Consider the following 17,131-nt stretch of genomic DNA (forward strand, 5'->3'; position numbering starts at 1 on the left):
AACTTTTTTTTTTGTTTTGTTTTTAAGTGTCTATTTTACATATACCTCTTTGTTTAGCAATAAAAACTGCATTTAACATTATTTTACTGGTTATCTAGACTGCAAATATCATAGCCCTTAGTGTACTCAATAAATGTCAGGTGCTAATTTGGTTCATAGAAACCAACATTTATCTGCCTTTGTCAGATTCTATTGCTTTGGGGCAAAGGCCATTCCAAGGCCCAGGGCAGAGTGCAGCAGTGTGTTTTCCATGTAGATATGAGTTGGAAGGAGTTGCTAAATAGGAGCACATGTAATATTTTAGAGGTTCTCCCATAAAAAGGATTGCAACCAGGTTGGCCTTGTGAGCCACGGGGAAGTTATTCTCTTCGTAGAAGGAACACCATTTCACACAGTAGGACTAGTCAAATGACCTTCACCAAGACAGAGACATGTTGTGTTGTAGCACTTACGGGATTAGTTAAATTGCTGTGAATAGTGTAAGCCAGACATAACAGTAATGGTCAGTGTTGTATGTATTTATGTATTTGCCAGTTATGCATCACTTTACCTAGCTCTTATAATTAAAAGTGAATCCTGAAGACCCAAATTTAAAAGAGCCGTTATTAACTAATTGCTCTTGGAGTTTTGCAGAGACCAGTTTTCAGAATGAATTTTTAAGTGAAGTTTAGGTGACAGGCACCCAAAATAATGTTTCCACCATCCCCACCTCCTTTCTCTGCCCACACACTGGTTGAGAGCTGCTCCCTGGAGTGTTAACACCTCCTCTGTGCATTTCCTCTATTGACTTCCAAGTTGCAACCCTGTGCAAGCTCTGGGCGTGTCAGAGAAAGGCAGAGAAGAAAAGAGATCTCTGTGTGGAGGCAGGAAATTATCAGCAACCAGGAAGTGTTCTCAGCTGCAGGTTTACTCAGCTGATGCAAAGGGCTGAGAAGCAAGGTATCAGCAGTGTCTGCTATAGACCGTGTTTTCCCTTTTAGAAAAAACTTTGTAAATGTCCATATATGTCTTATATGCATTATGCTTTTCCCCAGAGTATGATAAAAAACTAACTAGTCCTAAATTGTACAAATAAATCATTTGAGTAAAAATGAGAGAAGGCATTTCTGTTTAAATATAGTACACTGGATTATGCATGCATAACATATATGTGAGCTTAAATTTTGATTCTGTGTGTCTACTCCAAGAATAGGGAAATGTACCATGGCTGTGATGTAATAAGCCCTATGTATATTTAGTGCTTCATGGTTTCAGAAGTGCTTTCATGAGTACTTCTTCTTTGGTTCCTTACAAAAGATGTGATCTTTACGGAGGAGTTACTGTTTCAATCTTCCATTTGAGACAATGAAGATCCAGAATCAAATAGGGGTTAAAAACAAGCACTACTATGGGAAGGCCTGGTTTCTGCCCCAGGTTTTGCTGTGGTCTTGTCTGGATATGTAATCTTTCTTTGTGTCTTGGTTTTCTCATGTAGAATAGGAAGGAACTAGCAAAATGACTATACATTTTTAATATTTTTAAGTGATGAGCTGGTACATGAATCAAAGACTTTTGAATCACATCACTATTTCCTCCAGCCCCTTAGATTCCACGAAACCATCTTATAGTATCCATAAATTCACTATAAAATATTAATATATTATTTACCATAATCAAATTATTTCACAAATTATATATCCTATATAATAAAAGCCTAATATGCAAATTAATGAACAATAGAACAACTGGTCGTTATGATGCACCCTGACCACCAGGGGGCAGACGCTCAATGCAGGAGCTGCCCACAGGCCCCAGGCCAGCCAAGGCCAGTGCCAGTGGGGGCCCCCCAATCCCTGTGTTGGTCGCCCTGAAGAGGGAGGCCACCAGCAGTGATGGTGGGGGTGGGGGCCAGCGAGCGGGTGGTGCCAGGCTGATCAAGGCAGGTGCCAGTGGAGGCCCCTGATCACCCCACCGGTCACACCACAGATCGGCCCTGATCACCGGCCAGGCCTAGGGACCCTACCCATGCATGAATTTCATGCACCGGGCCTCTAGTAATACATAAATATGAAGGAATTAATATCTTAACTATACATACATGCATTTATATGTATGGTTATATTTTAACCATATATAAGTATTTGCTAAATATTTCAAATTAGCATATTCTAATTTTGAAATCTTAATGGCTATCAATTTATTGTACCCTGTTAATAAAATTTTTAGAAACTCTTTTGCTACCCCAAGAAAAAAACTCTTTCTTCCACAACATTAAGAATATTCCTTTATCCTACCGTATATAAAGTTCAGAATTAATATTTTTATCTTATAATACTTTTTCATGAAAAATACATCATAAAGCTTGTATCATATCATGTATTGTGTACTTTGGGATTTAACTTAGTAATATTTTATTTGTAATGGCAGTCACTTTCCCTCTGCATATAATCCATGAGAATATTAGATCTGCACTGACTTGTTCTGTATTATTTGTGGGTACATCCATATATTTTAATATAGAACAAGTTATATTCCGCTACATACATTCTCTCTCCTACTCAATCATAATAAACGTACCCCTACACTCCACTGTGAGGTTATTTCTGTTCTTTAAGATTTTAATTGCAGCCATTATTTGGGTCTGAATACTGGTTAGCAATAGCCTTCAAAGATGAAAGCTGTTTATCTGATCACTTGGTGATCTGCCAGAACTCTCTCATTCACAAATGCAGCTTTTCTATCAAAAGAAAGAATGAGACACATACAGCAGATTTTCTACACGAACATCACAGCTCTATGGAGTCATTAGGGCAAAGCACCTGTACCTCTGCACACTTTGATTACCCAGCGTGCAATCAGAACTTGGCTGTCACCTTGAACAGTAGTCTTCCCATCCTCTGAGTTAGGTTAACATCCTCGATTTATCACCATATTGGAAATTCCATTTACCAAGTTAATTCATGTTCTTCCTGCACCCCCATTATTGTTCTAGTCAGCAGATGGGTCCCTTATTTACTAGAGTGCTGCAGTCACTGAATTGGAGCCACAAAGCTACACTATCTCTGGAACAAAAATGTTCTCCAGTTTATTTATTAGTGTCCAAATCATAAAACTACCAAATTAAAGTTATTTTAGTTTAGAGAAAGTGTTTGTTCAATCGTCCATTCAATATCACTTACTAAGCATCTATTTTGCACAAGGTTCTACCATGTTTGTGGCAAGGGATATGATGGTAAATAAGTGAGAGTCACCTGGTCTAATGGAGAATGAGGGTATTGGAGTCCTCAAGAATTGGGTTGAAAATGTCACTTAGTAACTTATTAGCTGTGTGACCTTGGGCTCTATCTTCTCTTTACACAGTTGTGTGTGTGTGTGTGTGTGTGTGTGTGTGTGTGTGTGTGTAATGGGAATAATATGTATTGTATTAAGTTATAGTGTGGATTAAAAATTAGACATGTTATGCACCCACACAGGCCAAATCAGGGCTCCGATCAGCTCCCCTCAACTTTCCATGGCCCCTTCTCCTGGCCAGCCCTGCCCCTTATTGGACCCCCAAACCTGATCAGAGGTGGGGCCAGTCGCCCAACCTCCCGTGCCCCCCCCCCCATGCTGGTCTGCCCTTGATCGGCCCCCATGGGGCAGGCAGCCAGACCCCACCTGTGCACAAATTCGTGCACTGGGCCTCTAGTTAATAATAAAGCCCAGCTTTTGTTCTTAAAGGAGTTTCATTTTTTGATATAATTTATGAAATTCCCTGATATTCAAAATGCCTCCAACATATTCATAAAATATACTGGTACTGCATTTTATCCTCCACACCATGTTTTCTGGTTTGTTTCTTCTTTAGTTCACCTCAGCCCACCTTTCTTATCTTGTTATGAGTCACCTAAGGTCTAGTCAGGGAGTGGGCATCCATGGTAGCTTTTTCAATGGAGAAAATTTAATATAGAGAATTGATTATACAGTGGTTGGAGGGCTATCAAGCAAAAAACAAAAGGAACCATGAGCTAACAGCAGTCCTAGAGATAGGGGAACACATTAAAGAGGTTAGGTTTATCAGGTACTTGGTGCTCAAAGAAAGTACCCCCTAAAACTTAGACCTGAACCTCTGAGGAGAGGTGCTCCCAGCTGGTGCTGACACCTCACTGGCTGCAGGAGGGTCTCTGCAGAGCTGTCCTCCTCAAGCTGGTACCTCTGAGGGTACACAAAACTTATACTGGGAGTACCAAAACCTAGCAAGCAGAAGCTGCGGCCAACTGCTGCTGGGATATGGAGTTTCAACTGGGGCTACTCTGATAGTAATGAAGGCTGAACAAGGAAGGAGCCTAGCTTCTCCCTTCTCCTGCCGGCCAATTTCCTTCTACTGCCCCTAGTGGTAGAACCTAGCAGGAAGCCAAGGGATAAAGAGGAGGTGTATTTTAGGATCACAGCTCCAGCACCACAGAGCAGGACAGATGGATGCCGCTGGGGCTGACAGACAAGAGCTTACTGACTGGCATAGGTCTGTGTTAGCAGAGTGATATCATATCTTAATTTGTGGAATAAAAATCTTCCCTCAAAGGACTTGAGAGCCCACTGGCTCCTTTGTTTTACTTTAATATGGCTTATTCACTTTGAGACGCACATGAATGTTGAAAATAAATACCTGTAGTTATCTACTCAAATTTGGGGGTTTTAAATTTCTTTGACTATTAAAAATCCTTTGAGAATAGATAATAGGACTTTCACTACTTAGTGCATTGCCATTCAAAAACACTTTCTCAATAGAGGACTTTTTGTTATTCCTTTAAGATTGTTATAAGGCAAATCTTCATATAATTTCTGTTGTTATTAACAAGGGAAATACCTAAATGTGGGAAAAATTTCTTACTTATTCAAATGTAAATTAATATGCTTTTGGCAGTTAGATTCTGTTAAAAAGAAAACCACTAGGAAATTTCATATTAAGTTAAACATTTATTAAATGCTAAAAAAAAAATAAGAAATTTAAAGTAGGAAACATTTCCTGGTTTATTTGGTTTCAACTGAACAAACACACCACAGAAGACAACATAACTTCTAAAAGAAAATGAATTTTGATAAAGTATGTACAGTACTGTTTGAATCTTGCTGAATACAGATTTATAATGGGATTTTTATCATTTCCCTCTAATAATAAAATGATATATTTGTGGAACTTTTAAATTCATTTAACAAATATTTACTGAAGTCTCATAGGCACCAGTCACTGAGAAATCAGAGTGAATAGGAACCTCAAGGTTCTGGCATGTAGGAATCATATATTCTAGTGGAGACAAGGAGAAAGATAATGAGCTAGTAAACACAGAAAAAATGTGGAAAATGCTATAAAGAAAAAAAAACATACTGAGTTGTTTTTGAATGTGTGTTTGTGTGTGTGGTCATAAAAATGTTTTTGAAGAGATACTATTTGAGATGACACCTGAAGGATGAAAAGGAAGGAGGTAGCTCTGTAAAAGATATTCTAAGCAGAGGAAATTGCAAGGACAACATCCCTTAAGTAGGAAAGAACTTGGCATTTTCAGGGTATTTCCTTGGAAGTCACTGTAAGCAATACACAGTGAGAAGGAAAGAGAGTGAGTTTGGAGAAATAGGAGGGACCAGACCATGAAGGAATTAGTGGGGCACAGTAAGCAGTTTGATTTTATCTCAACAAAAAATGAGAAACCATAGAATATTTCCAGTGTGGGAGTCATGTCAGCCAATTTGTAGTTTTAAAGGTTACTCTGGTAATTGTGGAGAATGAATTCTAGAGGTAAGAGCAGAAACAGAGAGGATTAGGAGAAAAAAGCTAGAATCTACTTGAGATGATGATGATGATGATGATGATTTGAGGTATGCTTTGGAAGTGGACCCTAAAGGAATAGCTGATAAATTGGGTATGAGGGGTTATGGGAGAGGCAGGTAGGGAGAGGAAACAAGAATACTTCCAGGGGGAGGGGGGGGAAAAGAATACTTCCTATGGATTGCATTAAGCCACGGGGTGGATGTTGATATCATTATCGATTTGGTAGAAACAAGGAGAGGAAAGAACACTTGTAAGAGCAGAAGGAAATTAAATTCCACTTCAGACCCATAGTGTGTTTGAGACACCTACAAGGTATTCAAATCTAGATATCAAACAAACAGTTGAATATCCAAGTTTGGAAATTGCAGTAGAAGTGAAGGACAATAATAGAAATGAGTAGCTTTTGTTTGTTTCTGTTTCTGAAATCATTTTGTGGAATGTAAAGCCATGTGCCTGGGTGTGGTTATGTAGAGAGATAATGTGCATAGTAAAGAGAACTTCTAGATTTTTGAAAACTAGGATAGTAAGAGGGACCAAAAAAAAAAAAGGCAGCCTGAGAAATATGAAGAAAAGCAGGAGTTGAGCCTTCTGAAATCCAAGAGAGAAGAATGTTGTGAGAATGGAGCCAAGTGTATTTTGCAGAAGCCAAGTGTAGAGAGGTTCAAGTAGGTGAAGAGAAAGAAGGATCCATTATATTTGGACACATGGAGGTTTACATTGACCTTGACAAGTACAGTTTCATATTATATGAAGGTTTTCAAATATAAATTTATATATATATATATGTATCATAAAGAAACATGAATATATATATTTATTCATGTTTATGAGCCTCAGGTGGTTGACAGGAAGGAATAATAATCACCACAATTTTTGTCAAGGCCAGGGAAGAATTGTCTGCTGACTTATCACATTTTATTTTAGTGTGTAATATTTGATGTAAGTGGTTCTGAAAGATTTTCTGCCTCCTCTGTGATTGGAATCTATAACTGGAAATTGATCCAGAGTGGAAACAAAAATGCTGTCCTCCTGTTTAATCTCTTAGGATTTTTCTCCGTAGGGCACTCGACAAAAATGGTGACCAAGCATTGTAGTGCAACCAGGCTGTGAAAACTAGTAGTAACCAGTGGAGGGAAAATAAGAGCTGTCTCATCCATCCACGATCTTTTAAGAATGTTAATGTTTTTGTATGGTCAATTTTATCTTTATTCAATGTCAGTACAGGCGGTCCTTGACTTGATGGTTCGGTTTAGGATTTTTTTGACTTTACAATGGTGCAAAAGCGATATGCATTCAGCAGAAACAGTACTTTGAATTTTTATCATTCCTGGGCTAGTAATATGCAGCTTGATACTGTCTTGTGATGCAGGACAATAGCAGTGAGATGATGTTGCCCAACTGTGGGCTAATGGAAGTGTTCTGAGCACATTCAGGGTAGGCTAGGCTAAGCTGTGATGCTCGGCAGGTTAGGCATATTAAATGCATTTCGACTTATGGTATTTTCAACTTAAGGTGGATTTATTGGAATATAACCCATCATACGTTGAGGAACATCTTTATAAATTACTTGAACTGAAAAGTGAAATAAAGTTTATTTATTCAGGGTTAGCCTGTAGCAGAAAATCTAATATCCATGGATGTTATTGAATTACTTCTTTATTGGAGGGCAAGCTGAATTTGTCAACTATTCTTTTAGTTTATATGACTATAACATTTGTCGTTTCTCAACTATGCTCTACTCTTCATTTATTTATTTTTTATTTTTAGTGGCGAAAGACATTGCCATTCTCCTGCACACTGGGAATGCTGATTAGGAAGTGCAGAAATGTACCCTTTTTGTTCTTAAATACGTATTTCTGCTTTACTACAAGGAGCCCTGTTCTTTACACCCAGTATCAATATGTATTTTTGTGTAAAAGCTTTACTGCATTTGTAAATTTTTATTTACTTTAAATCCAGTTTTATTTTTTTGAAAGGACATCCTATTGTCGCCTTATCCTAACAAACCCCGGCTGATGCCTATAGAAGTCCCACATTTTCTTGATCCTCTCTTAGATTTCTCAGGTCCAAAATGTCAGAGCAAACTCATGATCTTTCTCCATAAGTCTCATTCCCTCGTATTATTCTTTATCACAGTACATGCTATTATTGAGATGTCAAACCAAAATCTTGATCCTTCCCTCTTTCTTACTACCATGGCCAATCCATGACCCTGACCAGAATATTTTACCTTCTAAAAATCTTGCTCTTGCATCTATTTCTCTCTGTACTCACGGTCCTATTATCTTCCCAGCCCAAATTGCTGTCACTGCTCACTTAGGTTATTTCAATAACTTTCTAAATAGTGTCCGTTCATTTACTTCAACCCATTTTCCAGACCAAGGTAGAATGCCGTCTCCACAAGTCTGAGTACATTATTTCTGTGCTTAAAATCCTTCAGTGACCTGCTGGCTGTCTTTAGGATAATGAAAAAAGTCCTTAACCCAGGCTACCAAGCTTGCATGATCTGGCCTCTGCAGTTATCTCCTGCCTCACTATGTACCACTCTGTTCCTCACACTATCTTCCTTCCTTCCTTCCTTCCTTCCTTCCTTCCTTCCTTCCTTCCTTCCTTCCTTCCTTCCTTCCTTTCTTTCTTTCTTTCTTTCTTTCTTTCTTTTTTCTTTCCCCTCTGCTGATGATTCTTCCCTCCAAGCCTCCATCTATCTCACCCAGTAAATGCTTACATGTGCTTATGATTCCTACTCAAATGGCACTTCCTCATGACTCCAGATTCAGTACCATCCCCTTGTAGCACTGGCTATCTTTCCTTCACAGCACTTACAAAGCTGTAGATGTTTATCCATGTGTGTGATAAGTACTGTGAAGGATATCTGATTAATATTGATTTCTAACTCTAGACTATAAATTCCATGAGGACCTGGATCATGCCTGCTTTTGTTCACTTTGTATCCCCAGCATTTAGTGTTAGTAGCATAAAAGCATTTAGTGGGCATGTGTTGATGGATTAATTAATTAATGGTCTTGAAAGCATTGCATAAAAATCTAAGGCTGACTCAGTGCATTTTATTATAAGAATTGGAAAAATAACTTAAAGTTCATATCCTACTGAGCTAATAGGACCTTTCTTGTATGTAAAGGTCAGTACATTTTAAGATTAAAGTTGACTTTCTATTAACTTACTATATATAGATTGATGTATAATTAATAATGTCAGGCTATGAGACTCTATGGAAAAGTAATCATTTTCAGATATGTTGTACAGTGTTTACTACTGTTACTGTTCATAACTGTAAGCATGAACTTAAGCATTAGTAGCTTGCAAAACCCACTTGTAAACCTTATTTCATTTAATTTAAATTAATTTAGCATAAAATGTAATTGGAAACAGTGACTTAAGTATAGATTAGGGTAAATTTAACTTTACTATATGTACACTGAAAGGAAGTTTAATATTTCCTCCATGATCTTCAGCTTTCAGATGTTCTACTATTCATTAGCTGGGATTTATCTTGATAATGTTGCAACACTATTCTGATTATAGGAGGTCATTGTTTTTCTATTTGTATTTGAACTCTTCTCCAAAAAGTGCTATTTATCATTTACTTTACATGGGTAATTGCCAGTCACATAATTGCAGAGAGAGACTTTTTTGTCTCATTACTAGATTTTATAGGTCAAACCTTAATAGTCATGTTAGTTTAATGGTAGCTACAACTCATATTTCATTAGCACCTAATACATTATGGGAATATATTAAGTATTAATTGATCATTATATTTCAAGGGCAAGTTATCATTTTAGGAAATAAATTTACTTTCTTTCTTTTTAATTGTTTTATTGCTTAAAGTATTACAAAGAGTATTACATATGTCTCCTTTTTCCCCCCGCCCTTAACAATCCCCCGGCCTCCCCGATCCCCCAGTGTCTTATGTCCATTGGTTATGCTTATATACATGCATACAAGTCCTTCGGTTGATCTATTACCCACCCCCTCCCGCCCCTCAACCCTCCTCGGCTTTACTTCTGATAAATTCTATCATTTCTTAAAACATTGCTTATTTTAGTTTGCTGTATAGTTACAGCTCCATAGATGAGAAAGTATATCACTGTAACCATATGTTTTAATGATAGAAATAATGGTCCATTTGTAAGTCTGCTGAGGTTTTATTCCAAATTAGTTTTTAATTTTTATTTGAATTAAATCATTCTGTTAAAATTATTATTTTCACATTTTTGTTACTCAATAATTTACACTGGGATGGATTTCTAGAGAAGGCAGGTTAATTTAACAGTATGTACTGAGATCTTGCAACATGTTCCTAACATAATATTTACTCTTTTATAAATTTACCTAAAAATGATTAGAGAAGTGCTTTTATAATAGAAAAATAGTTATAAAATTGTAATAATTTAATACTTTTTTAATTCCTTAAAGATTTCTCAATTGTAGAAATACACTTCTGATGAGATTTTGATTTTGAAGAAATTGTCATTTTTTTCTTGAATTGCAAGTCAACTTGAAGAAGCCTTTATTTATTAACAATTTAATTTGGGAAATCCCAATACAATATTATTTTTAAAAAAAGAAGTGATAATAATTTCAATTGTCATTGTCATCCTTTTTTAAAATATATTTTTATTGATTTCAGAGAGGAAGGGAGAGGGAGAGAGAGACAGAAACTTCAATGATGAGAGAGAATCATTGATTGGTTTCCTCCTGCACACCCCCTACTAGGGATCGTGCCCACAACCCGGGCATGTGCCCTTGACTGGAATGGAATCTGAAACCCTTCAGTCCGCAGGCCGAGGCTTTATCCACTGAGCCAAACCAGCTAGGGCTTCATCCTTTTAAATAGGAGCTAAAGCATACCAATTGGATAATTCTTGCAACTGTAATGTAGTTTATTTTAGGAAACTGTTAAAATTGTGTTTCCAACTTTTTTCCCCACTCACTTTAATCTTAGCACAGAAGATTTTGAGTTCTGCATTGGCAATGAAAATGTGACCTTCATTATGTAATAGGGTAAGAACTTTAGATAAAGGCAAAAATAGTTATGGCAGCACTTCTGGTGTGTTTGAGTTTATAATAATAATTTAAGTTTCTTTGTGTGTGTCCTTCGAAGTTACTCTGCACGGGTAGTAGATATCCTTTCTGGCCAGCTTCTGGGGCAGGCTGGCCCTTACATGTAAGTGTATTAGGTGTCAGTATGGAGCCACCGGGACACTGCTCCCCGTCATTACAAAGACCTTACTCCCTGGGTTAGAATCCCACATGGGGCCCTGTTTGTTGATATATTTGCAACAAAAAGCCATTAACTTACAGGGTCAAGGGGTTAATGGATGAAATATTCTTGTCTTCCTATTATCTTGCAATGTTTTGCTGTGAGCTAAAGAAAGACGACACTTTTCTCCCCCAGTTTCTCTTGGCAGTTTAAAAAATGGTGACTTCATGTTTCTGTGACTAAATAAAAGATTAAATGCCAATATGGAAAGCTTTAGAAATGTACTCAGTCAAGCTGACAGTTCAGACAGGCATTCTATCACAACCACCTTTGCTGAGGTCACTGAATGGCAGCTAGTAAGGAAAACTAGGAGGAAGATGCCTCATGATTTCTTTATTTCTCAGTCCACTTTGGACAAATTAGTCATCTTGCACAAGAAGTCAATGAAATTTTATAAAACTTTAAAGGAGAAAATCAAAACTACATCTATTAACTCCAAAAGGAATTCTGTGTTTAAAAGAGAGAATTCAACTACTCAGATTGGTGCCCCCCAATTCCAAGCATTTTAGAGTGTGTAAGAAGTGTAAAGACACATCCTTGTGCCAAAGAAATTCTTATTAATACTTTGTTGATGATTATAGATGGAATTATAGGGGGAATTAATTTGCCTAGATTTCATATGTAGAAATCATTGCCTTGCTAAGGTTATTTCTGCCATTTTTCTTTGAAAACAATGCATTTCATAGTCTGTTTCAATAGAATGTATCTGATGAGATTAGGTTGCCCAGTGAAATTTAAGTCAGTGGAAGGTCTTCACTTCTATGTAAGTGTTCCACTGGGGAATTTCCCCCAGAAATTCAACCAATTAGAGGATTTTCCAGATTAAAGTAAGTCATTTCAGGATGCAGTAGAGCAGCGGTTCTCGGTTCTCAACCTGTGGGTCACGACCCCTTTGGCGGTCGAACGACCCTTTCACAGGGGTTGCCTAAGACCATCCTGCATATCAGATATTTACATTATGATTCATAACAGTAGCAACATTACAGTTATGAAGTAGCAACGAAAATAATTTTATGGTTGGGTCACAACCTGAGGAACTGTATTTAAAGGGCCAGAAGGTTGCGAACCACTGCTAGAGTGTATGTTGTTGAGTACTTTAGGAAACTTGTCTACTCCTTTCTCTCTGAAGGCCAGAATAACTTTATTATTTCATTTGAAGGTTAGGCATAGTCATGGGTATAGTTAGTAACCCAGAGATGGCTTGAATTGAAATAATCTCGGCCTATTTAATTGTAGTGCTCTGCCAACAAACACTGGTTTGATTTGACACAGCTTGGCTGGTGAGTTATACTAATTTTACTAATTAAATCTGCTGTAACAGTTAACGCATGTGGATGCATATGGTTACAGTCCTCCGTTTTACCCATAATTTAGTTTGACAACCACATGTGAGTTTTATCTTTGTTTACATGAAGAAAATTTTTAGCACATAATTCTCTAATTTTCCTGAAATTCTAACTTCTAAATAACAGGGGGGTAAATGGTCAGAATAATTTAAAAATGAAGAAGCTAGTGGAAAACTTTTCAATAATTGGGAGAATTTTTATCTTTCAGAATTGGTTGAGATCATGCTTTATAGCAGGTGAGCCAGGATTGTTGACAGGTTGTGATAAACCAGCTTTCCTGTGTCTTCACCACTGAGAGCACTGGCCACCTGCTGGTGCTTTCATCCGTAGAAGTTACTTCGTGTCGATACTCAGTGGCATCCAAATCCTCAGTCCCACGAACTTAGTTAAAGTGTTGATGCAGACTTTGTATATTCATAAACTTACTAAAAATAGTAACATTAATGCTGGTCCCCAGAAATTATTTTTAAAAGCCTCTTCCTGCGATCTGTTTACTTCACATTTTCTCAAACCCAAAGTATTTCATTCTCTAATAGCCACAATTATAATGTATATTGACCATCTGCTGAGGCATATTTCTAAAAAGTCTCCCCTCAGAAAAACTAAGGATATTTATGGTTCCCAGGGGGAATTTGACATACGCTCAGGAATAAACCAACCAATTGCAGACTGCTACTATGTGCATGCTGCTTCTTTCCTTTTCTCTTGCTTAGGAACTTTTCAATATGTATTGTTGAGTCATGTCACTTGGTCCCTGGTCCCTGGCAGCCCCAATGACACCCCTGATACCTCAATGCTAGGTCTACCAAATGGTTTCTGGAAAACTACAAAGGACTCTGCCTCTCTCATTACTGCCTCTTAGGTTCTGTTGGAGAATCAGGGTCTAGAGTTCATCTGCTTATCCCAGTCAGGGACTTAGCAGGGTCAACGGCAGGGACAGGGCAGGAGCAGAGGGGGTAGGGTGCTGCGGGAGCAGTGGGTTCAGTCTATTTCAGATACTGCAAATAATGGGGCAATTTGTCTGTAGAGAGTTTAGTACTGTAACAAAACTGGCTAAAATTTTAGCTCTGCTTTTTACTATTTCTGCATGCTGGTAATTATAAATAGTATCAGAAAAAATACATATACATACACAAGATGTTCCAAAAATTATATACACCATTTGAAAAATTACTAATTCCAGTGGGTTAAGTCTGAAAAGAAAGAAATATCAGTTGAGCTATCAGCTGTTAAAGTGCGCATACATTATTTGGGACATCCTATATATACTTCTTCCTGCCTGGGCAAACAACTCCCACCTCTCTTCCCTTTGGTACCCAGCTGTTTATAGATGCTTGCCTTTGACAGATCTTCTCCTAGGAGGCTCCTCAGTCCCTCATGTATATAATGTTTTGATAGTTCAACTTGACAATGAGTTAGATATGACTCAGCTGAAGGCCCATATCACCTACACATATATTTTTGACAGAGGACTGAAATCTTTTCTTTTTTCCCTTTTTCTTTCATTTCCCCCCCTTATCTTTCTTATTTTTTTTCTTTTGCTCTCTTCTCCTGTCTTCTCTCTCTCTCTTTCTCTCTCTCTCTCTCTCTCTCTCTCTCTCTCTCTCTCTCTCTCTCTCTCCCCCCCCCTCCCTCTCCCTGTCCTTCCCTTGCTCGGTACTTCCCTGTCTCATTGATCTTAAAAACTGATTTCTCTGAAAGATATTATTTCCTTGTGCTGCAAGCTAGAAGTTAGGGTCAGCATAGAGTGTGACAGAGACTTGACTGGACACCAGGAGACTGGGCTTCCAGTCCTGGCCCCCTGACAAGCTGTGTGGCCCTAATGAAGTCATTTGACTTTTCTTGGGAGACATTTCTACTAGTCTATGAAATAAGAAAGTAAGAGGCAGAAGCAAAAATGCAGATGATTGATGAACAAAGAGCATGACTATACTTTCCTTGTAGAGCTCCCAGTCCAATATTTTTCTGATTGTTTACCTTTTAACTTTCTAAGATAAAAATCTTAGCAACCTCTGCTAAGTTTCACCCACTAAGGGCATCGTGGGTCAATATCAGTGACTTCCAGGACTTCAATGTAATTAAGTTCTAGAAACATCAGGGACAAACCAGAATTAATTATATGTGTCTCTACCAAATTACCGAGCCTGTGACTGGTTGACAAGGGCATCTCGACCCATCGTCAACCATGAGGTCACATACCTGGAATTGAGTGGCATCCCTGAAGGGGGAAGGCTGAGATAGCATGTCCCTGAATTTCCTTTGACTTCATCATATCAACACTTGCTGTTACTGTGCAAACTGTTTCTGACCAGAGAAGGCAGAAGTCTAGTTCACCAGCGTGAGGCTCTTGACGTTAAAATTGGAGCAAAAAGACTTGAATATGGTTTTGACATGCTTATAGACATCTTTCCAGGAATCAACTTTCCCATTAAAATTGAACACTTGTTTTAATAGGAAGATTTAAAAATCTGGGGCATTCTGTAGTCATTGTCAAATATTCTCTTCTGCTATATAATTTCAGAAGGAAATTAAGAAGCAAAACAATGCCATTAAAACCATCACCTTTCCAAGCACGCACCATAAGTACATGTGTTTGCACGTTCATGTGTGCGTACACAAGTAGACCTTTTAATTTGGAACATGTTGATTGAATGTTCTGAGTGTTAATATAAATGTAAATTATAATAGTATCATTTAAAAATATATATATATATAATAGTTGTACCTCTAATAAGATAAATAATAAAGAGACAAGCTAATAATTGTTCCATGTAATACTGTTTTAAAGTTGCATTATAAATATCTCCTTGTGAGTCTCTCTCCGTATCTCTATTTCTTTTTTAAAAAAAAAATATATTCTATTGATTTTTTACAGAGAGGAAGGGAGAGGGACAAAGAGTTAGAAGCATCAATGAGAGAGAAACATCGATCAGCTGCCTCCTGCAGACCCCTCACCGGGGATGTGCCTGCAACCAAGGTACATGCCTTTGACTAGAATCAAACCTGAGACCCCCCAGTCCACAGGCCGACGCTCTATCCACTGAGCCAAAGCCGTCAGGGCTGTATCTCTATTTCTGTCCCATGCATTTTTATTTCTCTTTCTACACACACACCTTGTAATTTCAAAAGAAATAACTGTTGTTTTTTACAGTTTGTTAGTTTCTAGACAAAAATTTGGTTAGAATTTTTCACTTTTTATTATGATATATATTCGAGTTGTTTCTACAACTGATGCTCCTACTATAATGATTGTTTTTTATTAGTAATATTTCACCAGCTGCTTAAAGTCAGAGCATCTTTCATTCTTAGACCCCAAGTCAAAGTGGATTTTTATATATGCTCAATATGGTTGGGCCCACTAGTTTCTATTACAATGGCACTCCCCATCACCCATATACAAGTTCATGTTAGACAAAATAGCGGCTCCAGCAGAAAATAAGCTCAGCCTTCTCCTTTTAAGTTGTAATTGAGGTTATGGCAGGGCATATTGCCTGTGGCAGAATCTATTACTTAGAAATGGAGACTGTGATTTGAAGCTGGTTCAAGGTAAGCAAAATGAATTAATTATTAGCAGCACAGAATTGGAGGAAAATTCTGGGTTTTATAAACAGAAATATATAGGCATTTTAAAAAGGAGGACACAACAAGGAACTTATTGACAAATTATTTAGTCTTTCCCACCATTCTGGTTCTTGCATTTTGGAATTTTTCTATGCATAGTTTAAGATAATTTCATAAATTAAGCCAAACTTTCCTCAGAATGTCATAGAATTTTTTTCTAGTATATTTATTTCTTCCCTAATTTGAAGTTAGCATATTTTAATGGATGGCTCTTGGTGTCACTTAAATATGTAAGTGATTAAATAATGATAGGACTAAGTATCTTTTCCTTGCCCAGTATGGCTCAAAGAAGGAAAAATGGCATTGTATAGGGGGAAAATTATGAACACATCACTTTCTACCATAAATTGTGAACTTTACTGTGCATACAAGTGTAGGTAATTATTTAGCAAATTAAAAATCTTCATAGCAGCAAAGAATCTGGCTTATTTTTACTTTTTTCTTTTTCCATTGCTTTTACTGAGAGTTATATCATTGTTGTTTTTTATCTAATTCATCTTCTTTGGACAAGGTTCCAAAGAAGCTGATAATTTATAAATCAGAAATAAGGAAATTCAATGAGACATAAGAGAGAGGATTTAGTTCAACCTTATTATCTTAATTCTCTTATTTTTACTTTATGAAAGAGAAGTGATATAGAGATGTGAATATATATATGTATATAAATATATTTACATGTCTGATATGGATAAATTGATAACAATTTTATTGGAAGATTCTAGGATCAGTACAACCAAATTATCCCTTTTCAATACTTTGTCTCTCTTCCTCTCTCTCTACCCACCCTCTTCTCTATTTTTAAATTATTGTAACACTCATAAAGTTTCATTATACCCTGACCTCTAATCTGAGTTATATAATTGTTATGATTTCCATTAAAGTAGATAGTTGTAGTATTATTAAATTTTTATTGCATGTTTAAACATTTATAATCAGTAATGTCACTTGGATGTTCAATAGATAAAAATCATAGAACAAAGTTGTAACAGTAATCCTATCTAATAAAGAGGGAATATGCTACTTGACCCTCACACTGTCACAAAGATGGCGGCACCCACAGCCAATAAGGAGGGAATATGCTAATTGACTGCCCCA

At 37.2% G+C, this 17,131-nt stretch overlaps 1 protein-coding gene across 1 annotated transcript in view; it reads left to right on the plus strand.

The window, feature by feature from the left end:
* The window catches only part of MACROD2 (MACRO domain containing 2), a 1,283,682-nt gene that overhangs the window by 110,836 nt on the left and 1,155,715 nt on the right, over window positions 1–17,131 (plus strand). The window lies entirely within an intron of this gene.

The sequence above is a fragment of the Myotis davidii genome, unplaced genomic scaffold (assembly GCF_000327345.1).
Source record: "Myotis davidii unplaced genomic scaffold, ASM32734v1 scaffold32, whole genome shotgun sequence".
Lineage (NCBI taxonomy): Eukaryota > Metazoa > Chordata > Mammalia > Chiroptera > Vespertilionidae > Myotis > Myotis davidii.